This window comes from Mus musculus, chromosome 12, assembly GCF_000001635.26.
Source record: "Mus musculus strain C57BL/6J chromosome 12, GRCm38.p6 C57BL/6J".
Lineage (NCBI taxonomy): Eukaryota > Metazoa > Chordata > Mammalia > Rodentia > Muridae > Mus > Mus musculus.
This window is the reverse complement of record NC_000078.6, coordinates 60,946,505-60,960,344: the sequence shown is the minus strand read 5'-3', so window position 1 is coordinate 60,960,344 and position 13,840 is coordinate 60,946,505.

Here is a 13,840-nt window from a genome sequence, read left to right as displayed (position 1 = left end):
AACTTGTAGGACTGTGCACTATATCCAGGAACTTGTTTAGAATTATCATTCAAAGAAGCATTATTTAGACAATGACAGAAACAAACATATATGTCCAGATAAATAAATACAGTTGGTTAGACCAATACCATGCATTAAATAATATGGTTCTCCAGAAATAACATGTATAATACAAGTGAAATTTAAAGACGTTTTCTATGTCTAATATTCTAATCATAAAAATACCTTTTATATGTAACTTCTATAAGGTTCACAGGAAATCAGATAAAGTTGGTGGTTATTAATAGGGGCTAGAAAGAAGGGATTATAAGGAGTTAATTCTTAATGGTCAGTGTTTCAGTGAGAAGTAACAAAATGTTTCAGATGATAGGTAGTGGTTGCCACCTGCAGTTGTCAAAGCACATAGATTTGCTGAAATGCACCCCTGACCACATTTCCAGTAGTATATTTCATGGTGCAAATGTTTTAACCATTACTAGTAACAACAACAACAACAACAAATCTCATAGTTAAAGGATATTGAATGGGTTTATCATGATTAACAAAGCTTGTTCTCAATAAAGGAATAAGGGTTTAACACTCCACAAAGCTTAATTAAATAAGGTAACCAGATACAATTCATGTAGAAAAACTGATAAAACTAGGGGATCCACTTAAAGGTTGTGCAGTAAGATAGGAAGACAGAGGTGAAAGTAAATGTCTCCAAGATAAAGAGGTAATTGTGCAATTATTGTTTGTAAGAAAACATGAGTAAATGTAAAGCCGAGTTGTAAGTCGTTGGCATAACACTGCTGTGTACTGGCTTTAAAGAAACAGTCAAGAGTACAGGCTGAAGGGGATTGGTTGGATTAAGTGACCTCGAGTGTGAAGAAAAATGTACATAGAAAAATAAACACCAGGATAATAAAAAGGATGTGGTGTATTCTGGAGTCTGTGGCTCTGGGAGTTGAGTGAATCTCTGATTCTTCATCATTCAACAGCATTCTCTGGCATCAGAGCAGAGATTGATCAGTGTGATGTCAGCTAGCCTATCAAAAACTGAGATTTGTCAAGGGAAACAAATGAAACTATTTTCTCACTGGTAAATTTCTTCCATAAATCACAACACATATGTCTTTCTTCAAGCGAGTGAATGCACTGGAAAACGTTATCACTAAATAATCCATACATAGTACTATGTTCCTGTAATCATTGGAGTCAGAGGCAGAAATAGGAAGATTTTATATTGTAGGTCAGGATTATATAACAAATCATGAATAATAATAATTAATAATAGTAATAATTATTAATAATAATGGTAGTAAAAGTAGTCATAATAATGGTATAAACAATATCACTAATTGCTTTAACTTATGCTGTATATTTATGCAAATACATCTGTTCTATATCTTGATTTAGCATATTGATAAGATTATTTGTTGATATTCTAATATCCAACAATTAAACTTTGTTACAAAACATCACCTAGATATCTTGTGAGACTATTTTATCCAACTGAAAAAGTATGAAATAATGATAATCTGACCCTCTCCATTTGCTTTTAACATGTCCATCAGATTTATACATGTTTACATTCCTGTCAGTCTTAATAATACACCATTAAAGTACACTTTGAGTGCACAGAATAGAAAACGAATGTGTGATATAATACAATACACAGTCCTTATACCAGTAGACCAAGTCTACTTAACGAATAAAAGCATGAAGTATTTTATGTACAACACACTGATTGAAAAAAATTATTGGTATTCAGATTACTCAGATTATATTTTAATTATAAGCTAAATTACTTTATTTGTGATAAACTACAGATATTTTATCTGTAGTCTGTATTTTTTTTGTATGTAACCAGTCATATTTTGACTTATGTATCCAAATGTCTAGGGTGAACATTCTTGATGTAAATGTTTTTATTTCTACATAAAATTACTATGATAACATGAATTATACTAATTCAAAAATTAATTTTGTGTCAATATTTTATTTTTTTGCCTTTTGGAAGTATAAATGACCTTCACAAATATATCTGGTGATACTTTGAGTCTCTGAATCACTCACATACCCTGAAATATACTTAAATCTTTTAACTTGAAAACTAGGAATTCAATTTTCTCTATTCATTTATCAGTATTAGATTTGTGACTCTGTGAGTTGTTAGAATTAAATGTTTTTGCTTTCTCTTTTTGAGCACTGCATGATGCTCATTTCTGAACTTCTTTTACCCAGAAATTATGTAAAAATTAGAACTCAATAAGAGCGATGATCTAAACTTGACTTGATATTGTCCGTTTGATAATCATCATTCTTTTTACTAATCTAGTTTTTTATAGAGGATTACAGATGTTTTACAAACAAACAAGGGGGGGGGTCTGTAAGGAAAATCGGACAAACAGAAAACAAACTCTCACTAGCAAAGTAAATAGAGTCATACTAGCTTATATTTTTAATCAGACAAAAAAATAGGTATTAACCAAAACAGGTAGAAATGAGTGTGATGTAACCCATGAGAAAGGAATCAGCACTCAATGATCTTCACAATTTCTATATAACATTTTAATCTGAGGACAGAATATAACGCATGAAACACAGTGCAGCTATATTTCAAACAAACATTCTGACTGAAATTCACACAGAAGTTTTATTGAACTGAAGGGTCAAGCGTATATCATAGAGCTCTCATATTTCCCAAAGATTTACAGGGAGCGTTTAGACTTGAAAATGTATAGGGGTTTTATATATGCTCCTATGAATTATGCACAGCTCTGAAATGATATTTGAATTGTATATGTGCAAGCAGTTATATTTTCCAGCTCCATGCAATAAACTATGACTGCAGGAATTTAAAATTTAAGTGAAAAGGAAATTTAATTATTATCCTCCTGCCTTTAAAGGATTTTGAGCTTTTAATGTTAATGTCATTAATGTAATAATATTCTACAGCTAAAATAAAAATTATCCCCCAAATATACAATTAAACAAAATGTCATCCAAGCTTATATTGTACGAATATAAAATACTCTATATGAAGCCAGAGCATGTACACTCAGACAAGAGAGAATGAAGTCAGCAGAGGCAGACCACAGGAGAGGCCAAACTCAGAAAGAGAAGAGAACACTGTCTCAGAAATAGTGTAATTTTTTTTAAGTCCCTACACTAAAAGATAGACATGATGGGTAATGGATGAAGGCACAGTACCCATGTCATGTGACTCATTGCCCACTGTAACTACAGCTCTAAGTTATCCAACACCCACTTCTCACCTACAAAATTGCCTGTACCCATGTGTACAAATCTTAAAACAGTCACAAACTCACACACACACACCATATATATGTACATATATGGTGTGTGTGTGTTTATATGTAACTATACATATATATATATATACAAGTATATACATATATATTCTGAGGAAAAATATTTTTATAAATTCTATAAAAATTAATAAAGTTTTATAATTATCTAGTAAAGCCATGGGTGAAGAAAAGAAAACAAGTGCCATTTTCACTTACAATAAGGCAGATGAAAAGAATTATAGAATTGCTTTCTTCTCTCTCCCAAGCAGGACTGAGGCATCCTCCCTTGGGCACTTCAGCTTGTTGAGCATTTTGAGTTCAGTGGACTTTATCTTATGTATTCTGTATGGTTTTTCTTTCTTTCTTTCTTTCTTTCTTTCTTTCTTTCTTTCTTTCTTTCTTTCTTTTCTTTTTTTCGTTTTTCCCTTTCTTTTCTTTTCTCTCTCTCTCTCTCTCTCTCTCTCTCTCTCTCTCTCTCTCTCCCCCTCTCTCTCTCTCTCTCTCTCTGGCTAATATCCATGTATTAGTGAGGACATACCATGCATGTCCTTTTGAGTCTGTGTTACCTCACTCAGGGTGATATTTTCTAGTTCCATCCATTTGCCTGTAAAAGTCAAAATGTCCTCATTCTTAATAGCTGAGTAGAATTCCATTATGTAAATGAACCTCATTTTCTGTACCCATTCTTCGGTGATGGAACATCTAGGTTGTTTCCAGCTTCTGGCTATCACAAATAAGGCTGCTATGAACATAATGGACCAGATAACCCTGTGGCATGGTGGGGCATCTTTTGGGTATATTCCCAAGAGTGGTATAGCTAGGTCTTCATGTAGTAATCACAAGTGCGGAGGGAGGGACTTGGAAGGGAAGGTGGGAGGGGTGTGGAGGGAGTTGGGGGTAGAGGGGAGCCTGATCTGGTATTGGGTGAGAGAAAATGACTGAAGACCTGAGGGCAGCAGAAAGAATGGAAACAGGAAACCTCAGGAAATAGGAGGTTGGGGGAACCTTCCAGAATGCAGCAGAGATCTGAGAAGTGAAAAAGTCCCAGGACTCATGGGGAGGGACCTTTGATGAAATGTCCAACAGTAGGGAGAGGGAACTTATAGAGTCCACCTCCAGCAGGAAGACAGGGCATCAAGGGAGGGATGGGTTTGTACTCCCACAGTCACACCTCTGACCCATAGTTGGTTCTGTCCAAAAGAATTACAGGGATGGAAATGGAGAAGACCCTGAAGAAAAGAAGCTCCAGTGACAGGCCCAAAATGGTATCCAGCTCAAGGGGAGGTACCAAGACCTGACATTATTACTGAGGTTATGGAATGCTCACAAAAAGAGATCTATCATGACTGTCCTACGAAAGACCCAAAAAGCAGCTGAGAGAGTCAGATGCAGTTATTTCCACCCAACCAACTGGACAGAAGCAGCTGATTGTTGTTGAATTAGGGAAGGCTGAAAGAAGCTGAGGAGAAGGGCGATTTTGTAGAAAGACCAGCAGTCTTAATCAATCTGGACCCCCGAGATCTTTCAAACACTGGAACACCAGAGAGCATACACAAAGCTCATATGAGGCCCCTAACACATATACAGTAGATAACTTCCAGGTCTGTGTTCATTCAGAGATGATGCACCTGTCTCTCAAGAGACTGGAGGTCCCAGGCAGCTTAGAGGTCAGGTGTGGTCAGGGGTGGGGGTATCCACATGGAGATGAGGTGGGTCGAGGAGGAGGTGTGGAATCTGGAGCAGTTGGAGGGTAGATGGGGAAGGGTGGGGAATGGAATATGGAGTGTAAAAAAATGAATTACAAATAAAATTAAATTAAAAAAGAATTATGGGAATCATAAATATCTTGGTATATTTTTTAATGTAGATAATCCCAGAATTTGGAAGACTGAAAAATTATGAAAATTGTGGCCTCACCTCAACATCCTCCCTCAAAAACAAAGTAAACAAACAAAACCCATAAATACATGAAGTTTATACACTGAAATTAACTATAATAACTATAAATGCATTTAGCCTATTCAGACTGGTGTAAACAAGTATATTGCAAAAATGATGATTAATGCACCCACTTAAAAGGTTCATTTTCAGCATCAGCAAAGCAAGAGTAAGAATCTACATAACTTCAGGGAAACCAATTTTAAAGTAAATGTTTGATGGAGACTTAAAATCAAAGGCCAAGAGGAGGTATGACAAACCCACAGGGTTGAGTACAGTTTCAATAGCATCCGTTAGCTACTCATGAAAAAAGTCTCAGAAACAAAGGAAATATAATGAGAAATTTGACCACCAAAGCATAGAAAACATGAAGGTAAGTGATTCTAAAATACATGTGGAAAGCCAACAAAACTAACTAGAGAAAACTGAAACTCCCTTTAGTAAGTGCCCCAAGAGCTAGACAATTTGAGAAGAGAGAAAATCTGAATGACTTTGTGAAGCAAATCTGCATGCTAGCTTTTCTCATTGGTGGCTGTAGGGTTATGCTGGATTGATTTTCAACGTTGCTTATGTGAGCTAACAACCACCTAGAAAACTGTGTAACTTGTCCCTGAGACAGACACTACAGAACTGATGCACATGTGAGAATATAGAAAGGGGAACAACAATCACAAAGCCTGGTACAGCTCAAGCTAGACTGGGTCACAGCATGAAGAGAAGAGGACATGCTATTACACACACTGAACCAAAAGCTGCTTGCACCTGATACCCAATCTCAAAAAAAACTCTGTTTCTCCAATATACTGACACTAGATATACAAGATATACTATGCTTTGAGAAGGGCTCACTCCCAGGAGCAGCTGGTCCACACAAAGAAACTCCTTTCTTTTAATTTAGTTTCATTTTGGTTGAGGACATTTTTATCTTACTGTTTTTGTTTGTGCATTTTGATTTGTTTGTTTGTTTTTATTTTTGCTTTTGGTTTTGTTTAGAGAGTGAGAGAAAGACCATGAAGTTTGATATCTAGGGAACTGGAGAGTACGTGGGAGGAGTGGAAGAGGGGGAAAATGAGAATGCATTGTTTTGCTCCTCTAAAACTAAATATCAATAAAATTAAAATACTTTGGTCGTCATAAGATTAAAACCTTAGAGGCTATTTGAAGTAGTAATGAACTCTTCTAAAGTTTGGTACAAAGCTAAAAAATATTAGAAATAGGATTGATAACCTTAAATGAAACAATTGAGGATGAGAATAATTTTAAATAAAATCATCTAAATTCCTACATTAGAAGTCTTACAAAGATAAAATATGTGTACATTAAAATAAAAGTGTTAAAAAATGAAAATATGATTAAAATAATAAAAATTTTTTGAGTTAAATGGTGTTTACTGAAATGATACTTTGATGAACCCCTACAGAGATATGATGTAGAAACCAAGTTTATTGAGGTTGATAGAGACAGAAAAAAAACTGTTATTCCATTTTGCACATATTCTTTAATGGTAATAGGGAAAAGACAGGGATGGTTTACTTCAACTGATTTGCCAATACCAATAACAATGAAACATTTCTAAACAGAACAGGTCAGCAAGCTCCCATGAAAGACATGCAAATGAGTACCCACTCAGTGCTCTGACATTGGTGAAAATTGGGAACATTGCTTTTCATACCAGGAAAAGCAAGACAGAGATAACTTCATTGGTAAAATTTCTTATAAATATGAAAATATAACAATTTAAAAAACTAAAAGGTAGTTGGATACAAAACTCTTTTCATTGTGCTAAGTGTACTCTGAGAGCAAATAAAAATTTTCTGACACCACAAACTTCTGATTAGAGTGGATGCATGTTACATATGGAGTTGGTTATCATTCTTAAGTCTCTTGTTTGTTTATCTGTTCACATGATTTGTATCAGGATAGTCACTGGCAGTCCTACCAAACTTCAAACTCACCATCATCCTGCCTAGCTCCCACAGAGTGCTGTAATTAATAGCATGAACCAAAGTACATGAATTGAATTTTTAACATAATATGTCAAGTGAAATCCCATAAATATAAGAAAAAATACCATTAAAAATTGTGAAATCCACAACTATGTTTTGATATTTGAAAATTATTTGACAGATTTTAGTATATTAGCAAAATAATGTAATATAGTTTAAGAATCTCAGATTATGCAAGAAAAATAACACATTAGTATTTTAAACATGATTTTACTCTTATTATGTGTAACTAACATGTTTATAAATACAGGATATCATGTGATATTCTAATATAGGTATCCAATGTGGAGTGATTAAATCAAGCTTAGAGATGTATTTATCCCTCAAATATTTTTCTGATTCATTTGAAATTTGCTTAGTATTTATAAAGTTTACAATATATTACTCTTAACTGTTATCACCTCTTAGAAAATGGACTAACAAGCTTATTCTTTAAATATCGATAAAATTTGTGACCTTTAAATAGGATTTACGTGTCTATTCTTTCATTTCCTAGTTTCTAATGATCACCATATTCCAGTCATTTCCATTATCTTAGAATTTTTAGATTGGGTCTATTGAGAATTTGTGCTATTCGTCTTTCTGGGTCTAGCTTGTCTCACCAGATGAAAGATCAGATGAATACATTCTTGATACTGCCAGTAGCAGTAGTAGTAACCATTTAATGTTAAGTGCTATTGCCTTATGCATAGGAAGTATTTGTAATTCATTGTCTTTTTAGTGGACAGTTGGATTGGCTCTTTGTCTTAGATATGAATAATGATGTTACTGTAGGTAACAATTGGATATATAAACTTCGGCTCCCCTTTCCCTCAGAATATGAAGATGTTGTTTCTAATGCTTTTAGAAATATATATCTATAACTATATACCTATATCTATATGTATATATATGTATATATTGTGTTCTACAATTCTTTTTTCTTTTAATTTTATTATACCTTCCTTTTTATTATAATAAATTTTTACATAATATGTCCTGTTATATATGATATAAGCCACGCCTCTCTCCTACCAGTGTCTCCTCACTTTCTCTCCTATTCAGGTCTACACCCTATTTTATCTCTCATTAAAAAGGAAACAGGCTCCTAAGTGGCAATAATTTATAATATATAATACAATATAAAGTATAACAGAAAGACTAACACATCAGAATAGGATACAACAAACAAAAATTCCAAGAGATGGGATAATAAACAGAGACGCAGTCATCAGTACCCTAAAGAATACCATAAAAACACTAAGCTGAAGTCATATAACATATATGCATTCAAAGACCATGTAGGGTAAAGATAGAGAAAAAATATATAATTATATCATGTATGTGACATGATTAAAAAATACAGAAAAAAAGGTCCTGACATATTATGAGACAAAGAACCCCCCAAAATGCCATTGAACTCATTTTTAGTTGAGCATATATTGCTGGGCATGAGGCCTATCCTTGTAGTTTCTTTGCCCAGTGAGACTTCCTTAGAGAAAACCAAATTTTGATTCGCAAGTGTTTATCTGTTGAAGATTGCTCCAGGGTTAGAAATGGGTTTGTGTCCACTTCTCCTTTCAGATCTCCTTTTCCAGAATTTTGGAACTCACTTAGATTGCAATCAGTGTGTACTATGGAACCTATTTCTTTTAATCTTCACAAATGTTTATCACTTATGTACTCTGATAGCAAAGACATGGTCTGGTTTTGCTTTGTGTTCTCACCCACACTCATGGTACCAGGCATTTTTCTCATGAACCTGTTACCAATTTGTAATGGACAAATGTCTGTCATATGCTTTTTGTTAATTGAATCAATGATGTTTTATTATCAAGCTTCCTGTGTCACTTATATATTTTGAAAATATAAAGTTTAGACATTTCATTTTCAAATGCTTTCTGTCATGTCACACAGTGGCATGCCACATAGTCTTCTTTCTAATACTGTGTCACTCGAAACGTTTTTTTGATATAAAAACTTCACTTTTGTTTAAATTTTGAGTTCTTGTCTATTGATTCTTGGCCAATTTTATATAATAAATTATTTACCCTATTTTTTATTCAAGAAATCTTATAAACTTGTCTCAACTCTTCTACTTAGTATTGAAATACATTTGATTTATGAATATGAATGAGAGTGAGTGAGAGAGAAAGGGAGAGAGAGAGAGAGAGAGAGAGAGAGAGAGAGAGAGAGAGAGAGAAATTGAACCTAGTTGGAAGTATCAAATATATCATAAGTTTGAGGCCAATCTTAGTATTGAAATACATTTGATTTATGAATATTGCGATATATACTTCAAATTTTAAATATTTTGAATGTGAACATCAAGTTGTCCACATAGGAATTACTGAAAAGAAACATACTTTTTCTTCCATATGTTTTATCAACTTCTTTAAAAAGTTTTTTAGCTATATAGGTATTTATTTTCATCTTTTCATTTATTCCATTGGTCTACATATGTGTCTTTAAAACAAACTCATGGTTCTGGTTTCATGAGTAGGTTGGAAAGTGGTGGGTTTGTTTTTCAGTTTGTGTGTTTTAAAAGTTCTTACATTGTAGCCAAGATTGGCCTCAAACTTGTGATTCTCTTGCCTTAACCTCTTGAATACTAAGTGTGGGATTGTGGGTTTGTGCCAATATTTCATGTCTATTACCATTTTATTTGTTGATTATGGGCTTATGATATATTTGATACTTCCAACTAGGTTCAATTTCTCTCTCTCTCTCTCTCTCTCTCTCTCTCTCTCTCTCTCTCCCTTTCTCTCTCACTCACTATCATTCACAAATACCTGATAAATAGAAAATAAATAAAGTGTTAATAATAAAAGAAAATAGTATTTACATTTTGATTTATGTTGTTCTGTTGAATTTGTAGAGGCTTTTAGGCAATATAACATTTTAGAAACAATAGTTCCCGTGTTCCAAGAACACAGGATATTTCCATTAATTTGTTTTTCTTTCTGTTTCCATTAACAATGTATTACAGTAGTTTATATATAAACCTAATGTCTAAAAAGTCATAAAATATGGAAAAACTCTAATCAACAAAGTTAGTGGAACAAATATAAAAAAAAAAATTTCTCACCAAGAAATACTGAGGATCGTCTGGCTTAGGGGAGCACTATGAACAGTTAATGAAGACTTGGGAATAACCAGTCTTCCTGCTTTGTCAGCAAATTGAAGGGGTGAGAATGAATTTGAAATTATTTTGTTAATCTGACACTATCTTAATATGAAATAGCAGACAAGGATAGCACAAGAAAATGAAAGACCATTGTTCTGGATGAACAAATAGGCAGAAATCTCAGGCAAAGCACTAGTTACACAAACTCAACAGTGCATGAAGACAATCATTCTTCCCACCGATAGGCACCACTCCTTTGAGTTACACATGAATCAATACATAAAAACAGATATGCGTGACACACACATTAACACGGTACAAGACAAAACTTATCTCAGTATGCTTACAGAAAACATTTGATAAAATGCAATGTGTGTTCCTGTGCCAAACTTATAATCAAGCTGAAAAGATATACCTCAGGACAACAAAAGCTGTAGCCAGAGACCATTTCTATTTAGAATTGATTATGTGGATGTCAGTAACAAGTGATGTAGAAATGAAAGAAATGGGTCATATTGATAAAGCCATAAACACAGAGGTAAATAAAGAATGAGAGAGACTGAGAAAGGAGTGAATATTAATTACATCAAAATTTTTATTTATATATGTAAAATTTTTAACAAAGAATAAATGATCATGCAGCCCTCTGCCTGGTCTGGCTTCAGTGGGAGAAGACATGCCTAGCCCTCAGGAGACTTGAGGCCCAAGGGGGGAGGGGAAAGGCCTGAAATGGCGGGCATCCTCTCTTGAAGACTACAGGAAGGAGAAATGGGATGAGAAACTGTCTAGGGTTTTAATATATTCAGTCATAATCTGAGTTGCTTTAGTGTTTTTTGCAAAGTTTACCTGTGAATTTCTAATTATATTAATTTGTTGTTTTCTTTCTTTCAGTTAAACTGGCTAATTTAACCAATAATTTTATCAATATTGTTTATTATCCTAAAAACCCATTTTTCAGATTAGTTGATTTGTTAATGTTGTTTTCTTTGTTCCTAAATTTATTGATTCTATTCCTGCTAAGACTTTTATTTTTTCCTGTCAACTAGATTAATTCTTATTTTCTGATTTGGATTTCTTTCTTTCTTCTTTCTTTCTTTCTTTCTTTCTTTCTTTCTTTCTTTCTTTCTTTCTTTCTTTCTTTCTTTCTTTCTTTCTTTCTTTCTTTCTTCCTTTTTAATTTTTTGTTGCATTGTTAAACAAAATTACAATTTTAGGTTTAAGTGTGAAGGCAATTGGAACTATAAATTTTCCACATAGGACTGCTTTCAATGTGTCTTGGAGGTTTTGCTTAGTTGTATTTTCATTTTCATCTAGTTCCAGGAAGATTTTCTTTTCATTCTTAATTCTTTTTAATCCAGCAATCAATCACTATTACATTGTTTAATCTCAATCTTTAATTTCATATTTACTAGAAATTTGTTTGCTCTCAATTTTAAGTTTTATTGTTCTGTGGTCAGTCAGAATACAAGGAGGTATTTCAATATTTTTTAAATGGAAAAAATATTTTGTGTCCGAGGATGTGGTGTACTTCAGAAAACCTGCTTGAGTGCTACCTTCTTAATTAGAATAAATTGTCTCTCTTCACTCATTCTGATTCATTGTTTTTTGAAGTTTTTGGTCAGATATTGGCATGAGTCCTACTTATTGTCTGAACACATTTTGTCAGAGTTCCTTTTTCCATTCTTTTATTGTGCTGCTGTGCCTATCTTAAATGCTGAAATATGATTCTTTTATACAACAGGTAGATAGATTTTGTTTCTTGATCCATTTAGTTACCGTTTTCATTTTTACTGGAGAACTAAAGTCATTAGTCCTTATACTTATGATTGAACTGTGTGTAATAATTGCAAGACCTGAACAACATCATTCAATATGACATGCTTATATAGATAAGGAAAAGCTCCCCAGGTCTCAATCCTATTGTAAGAATTACAGAGAACTGAAGATCATTGGAAAGAATGTAACTTTGACTCAGAAAATGATCTCATGGGTATACCCAAAATGCATCTAATCTAAATTAGAGATATGTGTATACATTCATACTTTTAATAAAGTATTTAATATGTATCAATTGACTGATGCTGTAACAAACTTCTAATCTAATAATGGTGTCAAATGCTTGAGTGTATGTTTGTATCATTTTACTTTGAATGTCATGTTGGAAGTACAAAATTAGTCTCACTGGGATGAGGTTACAACGTGTTAAAAGTGTTAAAGGTGTGTTTCTTCTGGTGGTCCCTGGAAATAAAATTAATATGCATCCATGTAAATAGGTGTATGTGCTGCCTTTGCTACTTTAGCAGTTGGATGAGCTTGACATTATATCAATATAAAATATTTAAAAGAAAATAGAATCCACATGTTCCTCGCATCACCCTTTTCATCAATTTTTTTCAGTTTTAATCTCTCATATTCTAAATCACCATATAAATGAGATTATCAGATCCAATGTGCTGATGATGTCAGGGTTGAAGTGGGATGAAAGAGGGTCTTAATTGCTCTTTTGAGTGTGAGACATAACAAATCTTATAATCACTTGGCTCTTGTTGTCTTGCATCACAAAATACATCCCCTTATGTTTAAGAACCTCTACTGAATGCAAGCTGAGCAATGCAGGGAAAGCAAGACAATCAATAACATCCCTCTATGGTCTCTGAACCAGCTTCTCCCCCTTGACCTATTTGACACCTTGCCCAGAATTCTTTAGTAATGAACAGCAATGTGGACATGTAAGCTGAATAAATTCTTTCCAACCTATCTCTCTTCTTGGTCATTATCTTTTGTGCAGGAATAGAAACCCTAAGACACTAGTGAACATGGTTAATACTCTTTGATTGACTTAACTTTATTTATATTATTAACTCCTCAATAATACTATTTTAAAATGCAACAGGATTCACTATAATTTCAACTATAATGAAAATGTTCCATCTAGGTGCATGGATATTTAATATGCAAACAACATTATTTATAAAAAGTACATGTTACTTTGTTAAGCATATATCTTGTGTGGATCAAGAAATATTCAGTAGCAATATATGCTATTGAACATTTCTGATTTTCTTTTTATTTTAGATAATGAAAGAATCAGGGAAGAGGGAATAAATTTACTACATTTGTGAATCAGTCACTTGTTTTTAATTAAAGACATAGTCATATAGATTGAAACTTAAGCTAGCAAATTTTATATAAATCTATACTATATTATTAACACTAGAATATATTTTGATCACTCTTATTATTTTTTTCTATGAAATATTTATTCATATTTAATACTTAAATATATATTTATATTCATGTGTGTGTTCATGCATTCATATACCTAACTAATAACATACAATTTGGAATAATTGGATATGGATGATATCATGTGTTTTACAAATGATATAAAGTACTTGACTATTCATAGAAATAACGTTTAACTTTTTAAAAATTATGACAGTATATAATCTTAATACTTCAGGATTTTTTTTTAATTCATTTTCCTAGAGTGT